We start from the raw sequence: 21,774 nt of genomic DNA on the forward strand, positions 1-21,774 counted from the left end.
TACACCCCAGTTTGTGAAACACTGATCTATCTAGTCAATCTAAACCTTGGAGTCACCTTACGCACTATCTGCTATCTGTGGCATGTTTGTCTTGGAAATGCAATGCCATTTGTCGCTGCGTCCACTAACAAATCAAGCCGGCTCACTGATTACCTCGGTGTTTTCTGCGGGTGTGGAGTGGACAGACCAGTGCTCACTAATTGGTCACCAGTGTTTGAGGTTGGGCAGGAGCCAGGCGACTGGTCAAGAGCTCCAGCTGCTCTCCGTCCCTCCTCCATCCTACCTCTGTCCCAGCATGTGCCTGTTTGTTTTGCGGACTTTCTGTTTGGACTGCAGATCCTCTCAGTAAACTTAAGACAGAATGGAAAAGTCTTTGCCGGTGAATTTCAGAGAGGAAATTCTACAGCAAAACGTTTTGTTCTTTCTAGGTATGTCACGATAACACATTTGGAAGCATGAAAGAGAAAATATCTCAATAAATGATCATATTGAAACTATATTATGCCACTAACAAGAAACTTAAAGCAGGATAATCCCAGTAAATCCTTTTCTAAGAACCATATCGTAAAGAGAACATGAGCTGCAGTAAATAACTAGCACAATAAAACACACAAGTGGTTAATTAGAGTCTATAATGAGTCATTGACGTTACTGTCTTATCTTAAATAAGTGAGGACAAATTCCCCAAAAGGACAAAGAATCAGTACAAACATTAAATATTGAGCCCCAAATATGTTGTTTCAGCTTAAATATAATGAACAGTAAGTCGATATGGTAAATATTGTGACAGGCTGGGTTCTTTCCCTTAGATTTTTTAGATATATGTTTGGGGGTTTTTTTATCAAGAAAGTCCAACCTCAGTCAGTAGAATTATGTTGTAAGGACCAGTGTTCAGTTCAGTTTTTTGAGTTTAAGAAGTAATAAGTACAGAGGCCTTGAAAGGTAATCGGAAAGAGGGGGGAAATCCTGCAGATCAACCAACAGTGCATTTTTATTTTTTTAATAGAAGGAATGTTTTAAATTAAACATTGAGTGTCATTATTATTATTATTTTTTCCTCTTGCCTCTTAGGGCTTCCATAAAGTCTGTATATTCGGGAAAAGTAATATGGAAAGCCATTTTTATTTGTTTCAATAAGACAAAATATCATTCAATTGAAAATTGTGAGTGATCAACATGAGGAAGGAAATTGTGATTATTTTATTTATTTATTTTTTCACCACATCACCCAGCCCTACCTCCAACATTAAATCATTGTTGTCTTAAAGCTTGAAGTGATTTGGCATTGATTGTGCATCAAACGCCTAATGCAACTTTGTATTAGCAAATACTACACCCACAGATTATAATGATCAGATGGAAATATATTTCTTTTTTTTCACTGTAGTTTGGTCTTTTTCATCACCGGGATCATTGGAAAATATGAAAGCACAAGTTAAGTATGTATTCCTTCTTATATCAAATGTGTTGAGGGCATGAGAGCTTCACATGTTTCACTTTTACATGTTCGCTGAAGCAGGAAGTAGGACTGAGAAAACGACTTCATTAGGAGTGAGCGGAGCAGCCAATCCCTTTACCAAACCTGGCAACAGCTGCAGCCACAGTTCTAAATGAGATCTCTGGCAAATAAATTACTTTTCTGGAAATAAATGAATAAATAAAGTCAGTGACTTCACTCTGAAAGTATTCAAGGACAATTACTTCACTCACAGGAAAGATGGATTCAAAGGGAAGAGAAACATAATGACTGCAGTATATCTTTTAGTAACAAGTTAGATTAGATTATCTCTATAATGTCCACAAAAACACTAACAGGCAACAATCCCATCACGTTTTAATTAGTGAGGGGCAAGACCAGAGATTTTTGTTAAGTAAAACTAGACCAAGTTTCACAATATTGATTCAATACCGACAAGTTTGGTATTAAATCCATTGAAACTATAAAAAACGATATCTTAGCGAATGGAGGATATATATATTATTTTCGCTCCACCCCTGCTTGATCTGTTCTACAAAATAGATATGTACAGATAAACTGAAATCTAAACAATGCACAAAAACAATTTTTAGTATTTTGGTGTCAATCTGCCCATCACTTTTCTTAATGTAGAAAGTATGTTAAGAATCTTTATGGTCCAAAAGCTGTTCAAAAGATGTCACTTTGTTTTATTCTATCTTAACAGCATGGCCATAAATATCTATCAGATAAGACTGAGATATGAAGACAATAGATAAGCCATTATTGAGTAAGGATTGTCCATTCAGGTCCGACCGGTCACTTTTGGCCAGAGGTTAACCGGCTCCAGAATGCTGTACAATAAAAAGAAACAAAAAAGTACTGCCTGACACAAAGATGCATTGGAACATGTGACAATGAATGGTACATGGAAATGATCAGACAATCAACAAAACAACTTGTAAAAGGTAGACTTTGAGATATATTATACAAGAAAATCATAGCATATCTCTAAATATGCTATATATTTCCCACCTCTATAGACCAGGCAGATGTAGTTAATAGTAAGTACGACTCTTACACATTGTGACATTTTGTGAAATCCATGTTTCCCCCATTTTTATATTTGACAGGTTTTTGAAAATGCAATGGAAAACATTGATAATGCCTGAATTAATTTGCCGTTCCTTTCTACATAAACAACATTAGGGTTTCATAAGACACATTCACACAGTCATGGATTTAAACCAATGCTGTGCTTACATAAATGTCATTAAGTCAATTTCATCAGTATATCTGTGTTTTCATTCCCTAGTTTCTTAAATTAATGTTCAAAGTTGACTGAAGATCCCGGTTCAGATTCAGCCAATGTTCTGGGTTTAATTGAGCTGTTTAGGGCTGCTCTGTCAGTCTGATGTTACGCTGCGGAGTCGTCTGGGTCGCAGCAGGTCAAAACACTTTTCAAAAGACCTGGAAGTTATTATTAAGTTGCTCTGGGTAATGTTAAGCACCGAGCAATGTAATTATGTAAAACACACAATTGTGAGCTGGAGTGTTTCGTTTTATCTTCGTTATAGCTAATGTGGAGGACTGGTTTATGGGAGTTGGCTGTTCCCTCCACATCTTTGATCACCACTGAAAGACTAACTCAGAAAGACAGCCTGCCTTTCAAAATGAGACGTACCTTTTATTGTTACAGGAGTAGAGTTACACGAGGCCGGTGAAACGCCATAAAGCAAGCTGAACATCTCATTATAGGGACACAAGGAGCAAATAGGCTCATCAGATGGTTTTTCAATATAAAATAACAATTATATTATAAGATGATCCACAGTGCAAGACTTTTGATGCAAGTCACACATTTTTAAAAATGTATTTGCCTCTGTTTTTACATTTTGACTGATTTAAGGCATTTTTAAAGGAGACATATTCTTTTTTCCAGCACTTTATATTGAACTATAACATAAGTAGATCAAAATTTGACATTTTGTTTGATCTAATAAAGGCTTTATAATAGAAACAGGTCCATTAACTTCCTGTTCAAAACTGCAGAACTGATAAGCCCTGCCTTTTATAGTAAAATTTTACAGTAACAAGCAGCAGATTGTCACTTACATGTTTTTTTTTTTTTTTTGTGTCTATGGGACATTTTAGAACTGTACACATATCACTCACAGGTTTATTTAAAAAAAAAAAAAAAAAAAAATCACAATTACGTACATGGATGTGGGTGGAGATAGTTGGTAAGTGAAAACAGCATTTTTCTGAGCACTCCAGCCTTAATTGCAGGACAAAACAGGATTACTCAAATATGCATGAATCAATCAAAATACAAATTTACGTGGGAAAATGACAAGAAAACACTGTTAAAAGCTTTTTAAAGATGATTTTGCATATATATGCCTAATATGTCCCCTTTAAAATCATTAAAGTGTCTGTTTGTTTGTTTGTTTGTTTGTTTGTTTGTTTGTTTGTTTGTTTGGATGTTCTTCAGCCAAAATCCAGGGCATAATGGATTTCTTTATCATTGTAATTTAGTGGTTATGGTCCAATTAAGTTGGTGCGTTAGGGGAGTAGGTGTGGACCCCTTCATGCGGTACTGATAGGTCTCCTCCTGGACCCCTGGGCCCGGGCTCCCGCTGGTGGGGGGCCCGGGCTCCCGCTGGTGGGGGGCCCGGGCTCCCGCTGGTGGGGGGCCCGGGCTCCCGCTGGTGGGGGGCACAGGCTCGAGCCAATGAAGAGTACGCGGCGCTAATGTCATTTCAGTGCGTGCGTCAAACAGGAGAGCGCACGGGGCGTTGTGGGCTGCAGACGCGCTCTCTCACTCTCACATCCATTACCTGGGCTTCTCTGGGGCTTGTCGCTTCACTTCAGCACTTCTTGGTTCAGTTCTTCGTCTTGAGAAGCGCAGTCTTAGGACTTCTCTTCTGCCAATGAAACGCTGCGAGAATCTTTTCTACTTCAGGAATATTGATTGTGGATATTTCGCACTCCACGGAGACACACTTTGAAGGTCAGTACATTTGTACATTTTTGAAAGAGTTGCTTGATTCATATGTTACAATAGTTTCATCTCTCTTCATCGCGCTTTTAGAGGAGTGGGGGGTTTGGATATGTAACAAGTAACTGCAGTTTGTGAACCTTAATTGGCCGTTTAGCGCAAACAAACACTAAATGCAACGGAGAGCGCCACGCAAAACAAACAAAAGGCAGTAAAGACTCACTAATAGAGGTCATACACTCTTTCTGTGTTCAATTGTTTATGCATTCCTTTAACTTTGCCGTTGCTTTCTGCGCTTTTACGCATCACTCCAAATAAACCCCCTGTGCGTAGTCACAGAAACGTCTCCATCAGGGCGGCCAGTGTGTGTCAGTGTGTGTCAGTATGTGCCAGTATGTGCCAGTGTGTGTTTGTGTGCATGTGTGTGTTTGTTTGTGTGTGTGCCAAGTCTCTGGAGCCTCCAGATGTATGGACTCAGCTGTCGCCTGTCACTTTGGTGACAACTGGTCTGCGCTCCGTGACCGCTGTTCGTCTTTCGCAGTGGGTCTATAGCTGTCAAGAATGCTGTTGAGTGAGGAGGAATGTGCCCGCTCATGCACCACGACCACGCGCCATACTGCACAATGTATGCAAACAAAGTTATTAGTTGTTTTTTCATCTTTTTCCTTTTTCTTTTTTGACTGTCTGCCCAAACCGATGCACAAATGATACTTTCCTCTCCTTCATCAGCCACATATGCAGGCTGGGGTGACCTGTGCAGCCTATAGAGTTTAAAAGCAGCCTGAGTGAATCCATCTCTCCTTGTGGACCTCACAGAAGCTAAACATGCCATAAAGTGTTTCCCTTTACTGCACAATGACACACCCTCGCGTCTCAAACATTTCCATTCTCAGCTGTGATTTAAAGGGCTAAACCTGTATGACACTGGGGAGCACATACTGTGATGTTAAACCAAAGCCATCTATCATAATATTTTGAAAGAGCTCTGAAAGTCCTGTGCGCAAAGGGGACACACCATGGATGTATTATGGGACACACTTGGCTCAGCAGTAGATGCGTTCTCACATGAATTTAATAAGAAGATTTAACGTGATTTAAGAATTGTTAATGCACATGGCTTAGACAGTAGTACTTGCTGGAGAAGTATGGAGAAGTTTCTGTCAACAGGAACAGTGAAACCACAAATGACCTAAAAGTGCATTGCCAATGGAATGACGCCCTCCAGTGGCCGCAATGAGAAGCATCGTTTTCTGCTCAAAGTTTCAAAGAGTCTTTCTGTTCATCTTGTGGTGTTGTCCCTTTTCAAATATTGCCGTGCATGGCTTCTATCTTGATTTAAAAGTTAAAGTAAAATACGCACAGAGCCTTGTATGTAGCGTGTGAACCCAACACTCTTCTTTAGTGGCTCAGAATGAGGATGAGGAGTGGCACAGGGCCGCTTTGCCACAGACTCACAGCAGAGAGCTCGGGCCAGCTACAAACTGTTTGTGGGAGGCTGGCAGGAGGCCGGCAGGAGGCTGGCAGGGGGCTGGCAGGGGGCTGGCTGGAGGCCGCTGGATGAAGTGTGGCTTGTTGAAGCGCTGGTGGTCCGCTTTCTGTGGTCTCTGGGCTTGGCACAGTGGACAGCGGCCTGCATGGTCAGATTTAGGCCAGTGTTACTCCGTGGTTTTACAGTGGAATAAGCATGAGGGCAGAAGAAGCGGGTAGTAATGAGTTATATTTGAATTTCTTAAATAAATACTTACTACTTATTACTCTGTTTTGATAGTAAGGAACAGGCTTGATACTCTATAGCAATTTCCATACCAAAATGATAGTAAAAATGCACCTTTTTAGACTGTAGATTGTCATTTTCAACACAAAATAATAGTTATTTCTTTATGTTACCATGTATTCCTCTTCTAGATCTGATAAAGCTAAAACTGTATAGAAAATGTCAATTGGGATTTGTAATTTATTTTTTAAGATTTTTGGCCCATAGGCTTTATTGGACAGGACAGGTGAGCGTGAAATGGGGATGAGAGAAGGGAGGACATGCAGTAAATTGTCAGGAGTCGGGATTTGAACTCACAACACCGACTACATGTGATGTGGAGCCTGACATGTGCTGCCATCTTAACCACTCAACCTAACTTTCGATCCTTTTGACAACACTTATACTTACGTAACATACAGAATTATTTACTTAATGCACAGGCCTTTAATGTTTAGGAATTTCACATTTTGTCTAAGTTTTATTGTTTTTCTTACTGTTGTTTTGTTGGTGTAATTTTTCATTTCAATACTAAGGAATAGGCTTGATACTCAAGTTTGATACCACAATAGGCAACACAAAATAATACTACTTCTTTTATACTACTCTTCTTATACTTTCTCTTTTACTAGTTCTAATAAAGTTCAAGATCGTTCTAAAACTGTTCAGTAAAGATGACATTTTAGTTTTTGCATCGATACTTTGTTCAAATAAGTGTCTAGTTTCAATACTAGTTTTGGAATCATTTACAATCTTTTTCAGTACTTTTGTGGGGACATGAACTTCTTATTTATAGATCTTGAATGATATTCTTGCCCACCTTGTCCTGGATGCGAGCTGCCTGAACGGGCCTCGCCCTCAGCAGCAGCAGCAGCAGCAGCAGCACACTTTGGATCCACATGCTAAACATTAATGTAAAGTGATTAGAGGTAGTTAGTGATTTAGCGCTTCCAGGCACAGCGCTGTTTATTAGGAGTTACAGGATGGAGTTGTAGGGAGGAAGACATGGGTTTGGCTCGCAGACTGCTGCAGCTCCATGCCTCAACCGCACTGTATAATTGTGGGAGAAGCCCTCAGACCACCATGATGATGAAAGACAGGCTTGGCACACATGTTTCATTATCGGTGCCCTGTACAGACACGATGCTGCTGACTGCAAACTGTAAACTACACAGATCACCACAGCTTTTTATAGCGGCTGTTTCAGATAAGGAGGGCAAAGATGTCACGAGTTTAGGGCTGCAAGGTTAATCACGAATGATCTGATCAATCTGAGGCGTATCGGATGTTTGTGTTAGAAGAAACGTGACGATTATTTACGATTATTATTAACACCATGACCAAAGATCAGTGAAAGTCTTAATGTGCTTTCTTTCTAGCCCAGCTTTATGAAATTAAACCTTCTGAATGAAAAAAATAATGCCATCATCACATAAACAGCAAGATTAAATGTAATTTGACTTTTTTAGAGTTTAGATTGAACTGAAATGATTCATTATTGCTGCCTATGATTGTCACAGTTATTATTGTCAGTTTTTAACTACCCATTTATATATTTTGTTATTGATTAACCTTCTGATTTATCTCTATAATCTCAAGCCTAATCAATGATAACATGTTTAATAATTTATCTCTACTTCCCTAATCAATTTGAATGATCAGTTAGTAAATTCATTATTGTTTTGTCCTCTGCAAACAATACATACATTGCGTATCAAATCCCAATAATTGTTAGAAAAACTGCAAGAACACAATTTTCTAAAACCTTTCAGTGTTACAGCGCAACATAAATAAAGAAATACTGCAGTAAGAATGATATCTCTTACCAAAAAGCAAATTATATGACTTTTAATAGATATATAATGCTCAGGAGTAGCCAAAATATAAAAATAATAATATTACCGATACTCAAGTATAAGTAAAAAGTACTACTTTAAGAAACTAATACTTGAGTACTGATTACTTTGAGTCAATGCAATCAGACAGACAAAACATTTACATAGAATATCCTTTCAGTCATATGCACGTCTAAACAGAACTGTTTTAGTCCAGATTTGAACATTGCCTTATCTTCAGAAAGACTGTTCCAGATGTAGTAAAGACGCATCTCTAAAACATTTGTCCATTTTGGCTCTGACAGCTGTATCTTCTCTGTCTCTGGCTCTATTCATCATATCATCACAGAACTGCTTGCGAAAGAAAACATTTTACTCAGAAATAGTCCTTCCAAATGTCCCCACTTCACAACAGGGGATTGGCTCGGAGCTTTCCGGGGCCCCGGCTGGAAGTATGCAAAACTCACAAGCTCCTTCCTGTGCTCTTGTTCTGCTGTTGACACTGTGAGGTGGAGATGCTGTGGATGAGGTCACTGTAGGGTTTGGACATGGCTTTGTTGAATCAGACATCTGGATTGGTCGGTCGGCACGTAGAGTTGTTTTATCGTGTTATAAGATTAGTGCGGGGAAGAATATTCTGTCCAGTTATAGGGTCCATGTCAGTGTGGAAATGATGAATTAGTTTGTTATTTTTCTTGGGGGAAAGGAAGTTTGCAGAAGTGGCCGAGGATGAGGATTGACCGTAACACGAGACACTTTAAATTCATTCAATAAGCCTACGCGTGAATAAAAATCAGGACCGTCGCCATTGCTAATGTTGTGATTTGAATGCATTTTTTCCTGTTGTAAACCATTTAGAAATAAAGCATATTATTGTGAAAAGTCCTTAAAATGTCACCAACAACAAAAAGCTGAAACCTATACATTTCTCTCTCTCCCCCCACACACACATATAATCGTATACAGTATATATAATTTTCTTGATTTGGGATTGTATTGTATCGCGTTTGTAACTGTCAGCATGTAATTTAATGTTTGTTTGTTTGTTTGTTTGTCATTGCCTGCAGAGGTAGTTATAAAACCTTTTACACCAGGCAAGTACCACCAAAGAATATATTTGGCTTTCCGAGTACCACAGGCTCTAAATTGGGTCTATATCAGGACTATTCCAGGTCTAAATTAGGATTATACAAGCTTTTAAGTAGGAATAGCCCATTTCCACATCAGTTCTAACTAAGAAATGTGTCATGGAAGAGCGAAAATGTGAATAAAATGTACTCTAAATAAAGTAAACACGAGAATGTGTTTGCGCAACACCAGAAGAAGCTGTTGCACCACCGTAAGGACACATCATATTGAACAGAAACATGGGCTGTTCTTCATACAACGCTCTACAGAGTTTAGAACAATGCTTTTCTTTGTTTCGAATCCCGCATATTACTAAGACACGTTTCCTATGAATCACACACAATCTGAGGGAGACAATTACATGAGCTAAGACAGTGAGGTATGTGTGGAATAACAGCACGGCCCAACACCTGGCTCAGCAGTGACAAAGTGAATGAAGCCGTAGATATTTGAGCCCTCACGACCCGACTCTGAGCGAACACAGAGAGAGTTTTTCTTGCCACAAAAGCCTGACGTTTGGCGGCTCCTGGTGAGAGGCCAATTCAAAGTGCAAAATGCTGTTTGCTGCTCAATACACAGTTATCGCTGATTCAGGGCTGGGCGGGGTAAGAAAACACCACATCAGCTCACCGACTCTCCGACTGCAGCCGCTCGTGTGACTGCAGCCGCTCGTGTGAAGGTGAAGTAGTGAATAAAGTATAGTCCACTCAAGGCTATGATCCGGTTTTGAAGTGTTACTTTACTGTAGTATTTTTAAAGTGGTACGTTTATAGTAGGATGTGCAGTTCAAATTGAATCATGATCCAGATTCAGTCATTTCTACTTCAGTCTTATTAAGGGATGGAGCAAAGTTCATTTTATTGTTTTGGTTGTTATTGAAAAGTCATTTTTCAATATGATATTACTACGATTGAAAAATCTAATTAAATTGATAAGCGAGATTGATAAATATGAGGCAATAAATCATGATTTATTCCCAGACTTTATTTACACTCTGAAATTAGGTTTAAAACATGTACTTTTCATTTCATTAGTTAGAATTATCACAATTCAATGATCAATCTATATAAAATAGGATCCCGATAACGATATTCAGACAACATTATGTCAATCCAAGAATCCATGTCTTTAACGTATTAGTGGAGGTTTATTTATCAAACGTGAAATGTCTGTAAAATTACCCACAAAAGTGCAAAAATATCACATTATACCCTTCTTGTTGCATTGTTTACTATAAATGATATACTCAACAGTAAAATGATTGCCTATCTTCAAAATAACAATATTATGATTTTGATTATTATCCACCTCTAATTACATTTGATATTTAGCCGTTTTCTTTATCCACTGAAATCAAATCAAACTCAATGTCCCTTTGTACGTAGAACAAGAAAAGGCCACTGCAGTAACATATCTGTCAGTTAGTTGTGTTGATATATGTGTAAACAGTCTAATAGCCGGGTGTTATCTTTCTGTCACATGTTAGTGAAGCCCCAGCAACAGAACCAGGCTGAAAATATTCCAGTTAGTGACCTCAGTTTAGGCTGCTCCAAATATAACTCTGTCTGGCTGGCAATATTCCACTTATTACATCTGAGGCCTGAACCAGAGTGAATGTACTACAAATGACTGCTATTACTTCTACTACTGACTATTCATATTGAGGTAACATTCAGCTAATACTACTACTTACATATTGTAAGTAGTAGTATTAGCTGAATGTTACCTCAATATGAATAGTCAGTAGTAGAAGTAATAGCAGTCATTTGTAGTACATTCACTCTGGTTAGACTGATCTGAACTTAAGTAAAAGTAGGATTTTCTATCTAAAATTCATTTTAATGGCTCAAATTTGAGTTTTGGATTACAATTGAGTTTTGGATTAACATGAATTATTATGACTTTCCTTTGGTATAAATCCATTTAGAATTGGATTCGAGAAGTTCGTTGTTCCCTTTAAAGTGCACATTATGTAACAAACCCATGCCTAAACTCTCATGAATATTTTCTTATATTTATTTGATGAAATAATTTATGAAAATATGCGCTAAAACAAATTCTTCGATATAAAACCTTCTAGGGCTGCAATTAGTGATTATGGTAGTCGCTACTGTGATCAGTTCACAATATAATCATAAGAACTAAAACATAATGTTCAGTTTCATAGACTTGGTCACAATAATAGTGACAGTAATTTATTGTAACATCCCTATTGACAAGTCAGTGATTATTTTTTGATATGTTGACTAATCAAACAATTCATAATGTGGCATGGATTTTTAAATGTATTGATTTTTATTTAACCATCTCAAACTAAAAGACAAATTGAGAGATTATTTACAAATTGGGATTATTTTTCAGTAAAAATAGCAAAATATATATTGTCTTGTCTCATTTGGAATGAATATTGCTGCCTTTATGGTAAAACCTGTAGTGTGTGAGGGATGAACTTTGAAACAAGTCTTTATTCTGGAGACAAAGCTGTGAGGTTAGACATGTTTTGACTGGTAAAAGTCTCATGACGGCTCGTGTACATTTGAGTGTGAATCACATGAGGAGGTGAAGGGGTCATCCACAGCCTCATCACAACTACATGGACAAGGCCTTTTCTGCTTTTTACTGCCCGCTTAATGACTTCAATTGTGTCCTATTAAGTTGAACAGTGAAGAGGTATATGGCCGCTCTCCCGCATCAGTGCAGCGTGGGTTTAATTAGACTGTAACGGTGCAGGAATGTGAGTCATTAGTGGGATCCTGACTGTGCAGCTCTTAACTGTTTCAGAATATCATTGTTTTCTTTTGAAGCAGGAGAAAACGCTTCCATGTGTACAAATTCTCTGCTGTATTTAACCAATGCCATCTCCGCACACATTCTTAAGGCGGTCTTTTACTGCGTTTCGTTAAGGCGGCCTCATTCATGCGTCGCACTCGCTCGGAGCAGGGAAACACTCCGGAAATAGTGTCTCTGCATTTGAAAAATCTGGACTTGAAGGAGATGGAGGGAAAGTGTCTACATGTGTTTAAGAGTTGTGTGTTTTAAAGTTTGAGGTCACGAGAACTTATGCGAAGTGACAATTCTGAACACAGCGAGTTTTGTTCACTTGACAGTTGTTCACTTTAATTATGTAGGAAAACAGGAAAGTACAAGTACACAGTATCAGTGGGATGTTAAATACATATACAGTATTGGGAGATATTTAATAAAAGGGTAAAAATGCTTAAAGGTGCACTATGTAACTTTAGTCAAATTTAGATATGGCTCACTTTAGGGCGGATTGGGGTGGTCTGGAAAGTTTAAGGGGTCTGGAGGGGGCCGTGAGTGGAACCACGGTAGCTCCTGTAGCTCCCGGAGTCTGCAGGCTCGTTTTTAGCTCCTGGAACAATTTAGAGCGAGATGATTGGAGGGAGAACACAGACTCAAGTGCAAAAAGCAGATATAAGAAATATAAGTAAAAAATTCATTCATTTCTCAAACTCAGACTTGCTTTATTTGTAGAGCCGACAGACTTAGCAAAATAAAGCTAGCACGCGTTAGCATCAGGTGTTTCCTGTTTATCGACGCACGGCACTCACTTTGTCAAGTCCTAAAATATTATATATCTATAAATATCCAAACCCAATGCATTTTATAAAGAGGTGTGAAAATGTGTCGTAGAGGCACAGAGAAGTTAAATAAATGCATAAAAAGCTGATGATAAACCAGAAGTTGTTTCTTCTTTACTCGAGCTTTAGCCATGTCTCACAGGGCCACAAACTAGGAATTACGAAAAATCTTTTTCAGAATTGGTGAGATTGGCCTTAAAACATTAGTTTGGTGACATCAGTTGCATGTAGCAGATCTCTGATAACCTGTTAAGAATTAATGTTTTTCAAAGGTTTTTTAGAGGAATTAAAAACAAGACATGTTTAATTCTATGCAGTGAAACAGTCAAGGCAAAGACCTGGACTGACAGAACAATGAAGATTCCTCAAATATACATGAATCACTCAACTTCAAGTGGTTTAATGACAAGGAGGAACAATTATAATATGGTTAAAAGCTAAAATTTGCATTTGCTTCTTTCAATTAAGTCCATTTAGTCCCAGAGCAAATATAACTCTATACGACATAAATTAAATTCCACAATAGATGATTTTCTTTTTTCATTTTGATCTTGTAGCAAAGCTTTTATGATATGCCATGTTCAAACCTGCTTACAACTTTTACACATGACTGTAAATTTGACGTTTTTGTTTATCCAGGGAGAGCACACTGAACAAGATTTACTCGGTGCAAACCTATTGTAAGTGCAAGTGTGTACTATAGAAGTGTCCCATTCATGCTGATCACCTCTGGGTGCAGACAGACACAGGCTTTTGTTGAGTTATAGTGTCCACAAATAAAGGGGCTTCCTGCCCTCAACTGCCCTAGTAGCCCTGTCGCTGCACTCACTATTGTCCCAAATGAGCTCCAGCCTTAACAACTAGGTGAGAGAGTGTCAAGTGAAGGTAAAATATGGTGCGACGTCTGCTGGTTTCAAAAGGTAGATGGACAACAACATGGCAGTGGGCGATGTAGACAGGTGACAAGAGAAACGTCACAGAGGCAGCCATTGGTTTTTTCTCTAAAATGAGGTCCTCTTTTGTCATCAAGGAGTTAGACAATATCCCCAGCTATTAACCCAAGGCCAAAATCATGACCTTGAGAAGTGATAACACATTCATTCATTCTGTAAATGTTTAAGTATAAAGTATACGTTACATAACATACATTTTGTAGGGGTTTTGTGTTAATTAAAATAACATCATTAAAATCCAGACATTATTTCTTGGAAGACAATCTGGTTACATTTCATATAATAATAAAAGTTAATTATATAGATTAATTAAAAGTTGTACATTTTTATACACTTTTTCTAACCTAAATACTAACCTGACCAACAATAATGCAAAAATGCTTAGTACATAATTAAGTGAGACTTGGTTTGTTCTATTGCCTAATAGGAAATGTTTCAGTAATATTTTTAATACTTTAAAACTAAATAAAACTGTAACTCAATACATTTGAAATTGGGAAACGCCATTGGTTTTACATCAGATACTCTTTCTGACATCTTTCTGTTGTCATCTTGAAATCATCTATCCAGCTTTGGCATGACAAGTATAACATAACTATGGATGTTTGAGTTATTAACATCTAATATTGGCGGTAGATGCATGTAATAGTTGTAGTAAATGTAGTTGTTTAATGTGCGGTGAAGTTCTATAATTGAGTAAAGCTGGCGTCGCCTTCAGCTGCCTATAACGTGTCGGGGCGAACAGTAAAATGGGGTTACGCAGGGGTTACGGGCCTAACAAGCACGTAGTCTGACCTGGGTTTGTCAGCGCCAATCTCACTAAGTCAATATCACTGCACTGCCTGCCCCACCAGTTGACCTTTCCCCCCTCTTTCAAGGCGTAAAAGGGATTGTTGTTACAGTAGAGTGATAGAGTTTTATTGGCCTTTATAACTGAGGCTTTTGTTGGGCCTGTGTCGTGCTAATACCCGTTGGCAAGTCATTTAAAAACCTGGAGAATGCCTATGTTTTATAAGGCGGCCGCAGACCAATGGGTGCTGTCCAGAACAATGGTCATCAACATTAAGTTAGAGACTGACCTTCCTTTTGCCCTTTTGGGAACTTGGTTTACAACATTTCAGGAAAATAAAAGACTTGACTAACTGTCCCTTGGGCAGAGCTGGGGAGCCATTTATATTTACCTGAGAAACCGCCTGAATAAAATATACTTTTTTGTAGTTTTTTTTTGCCTCTACTTGTGTAAAGTTGTTTTAAGAAAAACAACACCCTAAACTTTTGTACACTTTGGAATCGCATGAAATGTTGGGGGGGGAATAAAACAAACATTTAATTTAACCTTAATTTGTTTAATATTTTTGCACTTTAGTTTCTGTTGGTTTCACATTATGTCATATATTCTCATATAAAACAGATATGACTTGAGTCCTTTTCCTAGTAAATACTTGGTTAGATAGACATATTTTATTAATCCCCTTTGGAGAATTTCAAGTGTCCCGTGACAAACAAACATGCCAAACCCCACACATATCCCACACATATCCCACGCATACATAAACAAAATAAGCAATCAATAGTAATGAAGAACTCAAGGTTCAATTCAATATCAATCTTTGTTTGCTGTACAAAATAAAACACAGCTTTTATGTTGAAATTCCAGAGTCTCCTCATTGTATTATTGTCTCTAATTACAGCAATGCTCATGGCCCACATCTGACAATGATGGTAATTGCATATTGAAATGTTTTAGTGAAAATTGTTTTTATTGCAGCGCTGTCATAAGACGTGTTTGAGCCAGGGAAAGAATGTGACTTTATCGCGGGGCGTCGCTTATTTGGGATCATAATGGTTTGCGTCCTGTCATTGTTGGGACATGCTGCCGCTGATGGAGCGGAGGGTGGGTTTTACTATTCAGAAGGTGCAGACCAGGTGTGAGGTGCTGTTTCAGGTCGTTGGGGCATATGACACAGGAATGAGCCATAAAGCCCCTGGGACATGGATTTATGGGTCATCTACTGCCCCCCTCCAAAGGCCAAAGGTCAGGGATGCACAACATGTCCGTCTTTATATTGGAGAAAGGTCCGGGGTAAACCTTGAACTGGTCTGGTGGCTAATGCTAACTTCAGCCATCAAACAGTGTCAGGTTCACATCCAGAATGTCAGAATGTTAGGGACAGTTTATTGTCAAAGTCCTCGCACACTGACCTCACATGAACTCCTCACATGTCCTCAAATTCATAGAAATTATTATGGTAGTTTTAGTAGATTTGTCATCCTTTTGAGATGGTCAGTGACTGAAGCTCTTTACAAACGATCCAAACATGATTCATAAGCCTTTTCCACTCAAGTTATGCCTGAACTGCATGTTTTATAGAAACTCAGGCGTTCTCATATGGGCAGTTTTGAATAGCATCTAAACTTTAGTCCACATTAATGTACCTACTTGCCCTTGTCCCAAAGGCAGGATGCTGAGCGGGCCCTCCCTCTAAGACTTGCTAATGGAGCAGGCTGCTGACTCTTTAGGGAGCAACACAAAAGCCAGCAGTTCTGCTGTGAAAGAGTGTCTCGAAGTCCCTGGCCTTGGCTGCCACAATGGCTTTGTCCTGTGAAGACCTGCTGCAGTCTGCACCGCAAATGACTTCAACTTAAAGCACTCGCCACATTTGAGTGATTCATGCATGAGAGACAAATGACAGATCTGCCCACACTTTTAGCACATGAAGGATGATGTGTGATTATGTAGAGATGATGGAAGTGTTGACAAGGACCAGAACTGTCCATCAAATGTCATGTATTTAAAATATAAGGGATCAGGTGCATCATTTGTGATCTTTTAAAACGTTTTTATTGATTAAAAAAAATACTTGTGAGGCCCACAATGTCATTCAGCTTTCTCTTTCTATCTTTTGTCATAATAATGTGTAGACAAAACAATGTAAATAAGTAAAGTAAGACACTGACACACATGTAAAATGAATGTTTATTAAAAACAGACAAGCCCAAATTTGCCCCGTTAACATTAATATCCTTTTCAATCACTGGAGAAAGTAACAATGGCAGTTTGATGCTGAAGGTGCAACTGTCCAGAGTTTGACCTGGATCTGCACACTCTGGGTTTATAGCAGTAACAGGAAGGGCTCCTGCTCCTGACATTCCAGAGGAGGTGAAGGAGAGGCAGAGGTCAACAGCATCCTGCCTAAGGAGACACCATTTGGGTTTCATTGTTCATAAACTACATTGTTAATATGCTACTAGAACCAGTAAACTCTTGAGATTGTATTCAACCTAAGAAATAGTTCTCAAGATTGTCACAACCAGTCAGAGAATCATTGGTCAAAGTATTACAGTTATCTGAGCTGAAGGTAAAGCTAACCAGACCCTAAACAGTGGCTTCAACCAGCTCTAAACCAGGTGCTGTAAAAAGAGCATCCACACGAGCATATTCACCACATCAAAGTGAGATCCACCAGGACCAAACCCCAAACTTAGCCTGGACTAGACCAGAAATAAACAATGATTAGAACAAGAACAACCCCAAGTCCACAGCAGTACTAAAATAGGCTCAATTTAGGACCAAATAACAACAAATGTGAACGCAACCTAGACATCATTTCTGTGTCTAGCTCTCATCAACTAAACTCTTGAGTACCACAAGACTTCCACAAACGGCTAGTGGGATCAGAGCTACTATTTAAAAACCACTGACTGTTTTGGAAACTTTTAGTGGTGTTTATTTAATTTAGTCTTTTGCATTTGATGACATTTTGTACATTTACCAGATCCGACTATATTACAAATGATCTTGGACATATAAATCTCTGTTTGGATTAGGTTAAGCCTATAATACATGGTTGAGGTGCTCTGTAAATGACTTGCACACAAGGCATGCTATAACTCATCTGTAATTTTCACTGGCATATTTAATGAGAAATGTTCGAATGAAAAAGCCTCTTTTCCACTGATAGTCAACTTCAGTTTTTGAAGAGATTTCTCAGTCTAAAACCCACAGGACACAAACCACTGCCGTAACCAAAGCCTTACCGCGGTGCTGACTGGAGTAAATTATGAGTAATAGATGTGGGTCTGCCTCCAATGCCTTATAAAACGCAGATCCTGTTAAGTCAACTCTCTGCTGGAGGTTCTCATTTGGAAGCATGTGCTAAAATCCAGGGAGACGCCTCGGTTTACAACACTGCGCTGTGATTGGCTGTATGGTTGTAAAGAGGCGGGATCTTGAATGTATGGGCAAAGGAGGAGTGGCGAGGCCTGAGTGACCATCTGGTTGAGCTACTTCTTCCATGCATTCAAACTCACACTCACCACAGAGACAGCTTCTTAACTTTGGAGCTGGAGCTTTGATATATCTTGTTTCGACCATGTACATCACTGAAACTCTTGACTTAAATTGGTGAAGATCCTACTCTGCTATGGAGAGCAAAAATTGGATGTATTGTTTTTAAGATTGGTTTTCAACTAAGGTAAGATGCAGTTTTGTTTCTGCAGCTTCAAGAATCTAAAAATATGGCAATTGTTTCTGATTTATGTGACAGAAGCATGTGTGGTGTATATTAATGAACGCATAATGATGAAGATTTGAGTGAAAAAATACTTTGTAGATCAGCTAATAACGTCTTCTTACCATTATAAAAAAAGTCAACAAACTCAAAATGAGACTTCTTATGTATAGAACTGTTTGCAGGCTGGTGTAAGGATTGAAACATCTCAGCTGAGCTCTCCCTGAACCCAATTCTTGTTTTCCTCCAGCAGCAGAGGCCAGACTGTGTTGCAGAGTTAGCGTGAGCCAAGTTAAACATGTCAGTCCGTTTGGAGCTGACAGAGGGCCCAGTGTAGGACTCTGTATATGTGCACTTCCTACTGGAACATAGACAGTGATTCAGCTCACCATTGCTTACTTTCCCCTGAGCGCTCTCAAGGCCTGTTAATCCAAGGCTCCAATGACTCGCTTCATGAGAAAGTTAAGAAACATAATCTAAAGTTGTGTGTTTTACTCTCTTAGTACATGCGACGCTTGATTGAAAAATACACACATTGCAGTGAATTTACTTAAGGTATTTAACAGAATTGTGTAGCATAACCAAAAAGTGATATTGGTACAAGCCCCCGCCCTTTGGAGCTGCCCAAACACATCAGAGACTCATCCACAAAAAACATCTTAAATAAAATCACTGAAACACATCCTTTCAAAACCGGCTTTTAATGACTTTACCTTTATTGTATGTCTTGGTGTTATTATTATTAGAAGTAGAAGTACAAAAATGACCTAAACGTTTGGTACAGGTAGAAAAGGTTTCAAATGTGGTCATCTGGACACAGTTTTTAAAATCGAGATCGACTGCCATCAGATTGACAATGACTCCCGGATGCCAGTCGAAACAATCTCAATTTCAAAAACTGTCCACACAACTGCCTTTGAAGCCTTTTCTACCACGGACCATTCCTGGACAAATGAGAGATTACTCCAACTATTCATATAGATTACTCGAGTAAACATCAAGTCACCTACAAATACAATGAATGGAAGTCTCTCTAATGTAATCTCTTATTTGTCCAGGAATGGTCCAGGGTAGAGAAGGTTTCAAAGGCAGTCAACTGGACAACGTTTTAAAAAATCTTGGTCAGCTCAGAGCTTTATAAAGTTGAGATTCTAAGCCCAGCTCCTTAGATTGAAAATGACTTTTGAATGGAAGTCAAAACATTGAGCTTTTTAAAGCATTCTCCTGATGACTATGTTCAAAACTTTTTCAATGAAGAATTAATGGAACCAAAAGAGTGATCCTTTGGCTAATATCGACAAAGTGACTGTGTTTTACACAACGTTTCCACTCTTTTGTCAAACAGGCCTCATTAACATCTTCATACATGTCACTGTTTTAGCCTCACTGTGGTGGCCCTGCCCCCACACACACCTATACCCTTCATTGGGTGAATCAGTCAGATGCAAGGCACTACAGCTCCCAAAGCCATGTTAACAAGTGCCTTTACAAAGGGGCCATAGGCTGTTAAACATTCAGGACTACAGGGGTCTTGGTATAGTGTGGGAGGAGGGCAAGACCAGTAGGGGACACGGGGCCTCCAAAATAACCTTACAAACTATAGTCGCCTTGTTAGGGGAAAACTGTAAAAAGCAGTGGGACAGAAAGTTCAATGGATCCCGAGACTTAAAAGAGAAGCAAAGGGGAAAGTTGAAAATCAAAAATGTGACTAATACAAGAGACATGGTTTTCTTTTAGTGACTCAACTAAATCGTTGCCTAGTAAGAAAAAGCCAAAGTTTCGTAGCCCCTAACTAGACCTGTCTATAGTTAGCCATCTCCCGTGTGACACCCAAACCACTCTCAAACAAGGCCACATTTTTGAAGGTTATTTTGGTCTCATTTGCAAGTCAATAGAAGTGAACAGAAGAAGATAAGGTGTCTGATTCCTCGCCTCTGCTTTCGGAGGCCACGGCCAGATTATCTTAATGCATGTCAAGATAACACGAGGCATCCTTAACGCGTATAAGCCAAGATAAACAATGCAAGCTTTTCACAAAGGCATCATTGTCAACACGTGTGTAATGGAGCAAATCATGAGCCAATGCGTAATCAATGACACGACACCAAATACTGATAAAATAACAATAGAAAAGATAGCGCAGACATGGGTTAAAAACTTGAAAACGAAATGTGCTTTGACACAATCAATCATTTGAATCAATCATTTGCTCTTTTCTTGTGTGTTGTTTGCATAGTTTTGGGAGGAATTATGCTGTGAATTTGATGCTGTTTGATCCATGCCTTGACTAGATGAAGCTATAGTTTAGAGCTGTAGTTAGCAAGGCCTCCCACGTTCGACCGCATTGGCGTCAGTGTAAATATGTGCATTACTTCTTTAAATACGCACAAGGCCTGCACGCTCCCGGGGCAGTCGGCACATATATCACGCACGGAGAGAGCGAGAGGGCCGATTTGGATGGCTCATTCTCGTGTCATCGGTGTGTGCTGTTCAAAGAGCACACACCCAACTGTGTCTGGTTTTCTCAGCTGTCTCCTTGTGTCCTTGTGTGCCCTCACTGGCCATAGGGGGTAAGGGCATAAGGGAGCAGTGGTGGGGGTGTGGTGAGGTAAAGGACTGGATACTGGTGAAGGCTCTTATTTAATCACAGCTAAAGGTTTGGGTTTTGGAAAAAAAGCATGATTATGGACAAACACTTACACTCTACAGCTGCTGGAAAAAACTGGCCTCAAAAAATACCAAAAAAATCTATATTATGTATATGTATCAAAAGTGCAAAAATTCATCCCGCAACTGTCAAACTTTGCAAGAAGCTTTCCAAAAACAGAAGCCCAGTCAGTGTAAGTAAGCAGACTTGGCAACTCTGATGCTTTGTGGCTCTAAATTGCCTTTAAAAGTTAAAAGTCTATTTGTACATCTTCTGAGAGTTCACACTTCACTGTGATTGGTTAAATCTGCCTGTCACTCAGAGCATGGTGGTGGCAAACTGCTACTTTCCTCTGCGTCTGAGCAGAAATCATGACGTGAAAATCTCCAGCTTTGCAGACAGTCACAATCTTTATACCTCCCACCTCTTGTTATCATGTGTTAAGCAGCCTAATAAAGATGTTATCAGAGGTTATAGTCATGATACACTCCAACAAGGCACACACAGCTATTGCCCACTTTATTACATTCAAATGAACACTTTAGGAATGAAAATGGTGTATTTATGTTGTATATTCATTATTACACCGCTTATTTAACTGTGGAATCCATTAGTGTCACCTTTGATCTTGCCTCTGTGTCCAGCTGAGCATCAATCGTCCCCGTCTCTATCTGCTGTCCCCGCGTCACCTGTTTTGCCAGTGCCTGGACATGTAAAAGATGAAAGGACAGTGAGGCAGAGTCCAGCAGGTTCAAAAAACAAGCCTTCCAAAGCGAAAAAAAAGGGACATTGTGGACATTCCCCATATGGCGGTTGGGCCGGTCCCGTGTGTTTTCAGTCCTGGATCAGATCATACAAAACAACCTCCCTTAAGTAATATCTGACACA

General features: G+C 39.1%; 1 protein-coding gene across 5 annotated transcripts in view; it reads left to right on the plus strand.

The window, feature by feature from the left end:
- The window catches only part of LOC140348776 (prickle-like protein 1), a 72,053-nt gene that overhangs the window by 42,622 nt on the left and 7,657 nt on the right, over nt 1-21,774 (plus strand). Inside the window, exon 1 of one of the 5 annotated variants that reach the window (XM_072434858.1) lies at nt 4,296-4,469. The exons of 1 other annotated variant lie outside the window; for it this stretch is intronic. The gene's annotated coding sequence lies outside the window, so the exon portion shown is untranslated. Of the gene's footprint in view, nt 1-4,295; nt 4,470-7,004; nt 7,140-13,462; nt 13,640-21,774 lie in introns of those variants that run through there. 3 more of the 5 variants (XM_072434860.1, XM_072434861.1, XM_072434863.1) reach the window with 3 other exon arrangements.

The sequence above is a fragment of the Eucyclogobius newberryi genome, unplaced genomic scaffold (genome assembly GCF_026437365.1).
Source record: "Eucyclogobius newberryi isolate DKJ021-1_F unplaced genomic scaffold, fEucNew1.0.hap1 SCAF_7, whole genome shotgun sequence".
Taxonomy (NCBI): domain Eukaryota; kingdom Metazoa; phylum Chordata; class Actinopteri; order Gobiiformes; family Gobiidae; genus Eucyclogobius; species Eucyclogobius newberryi.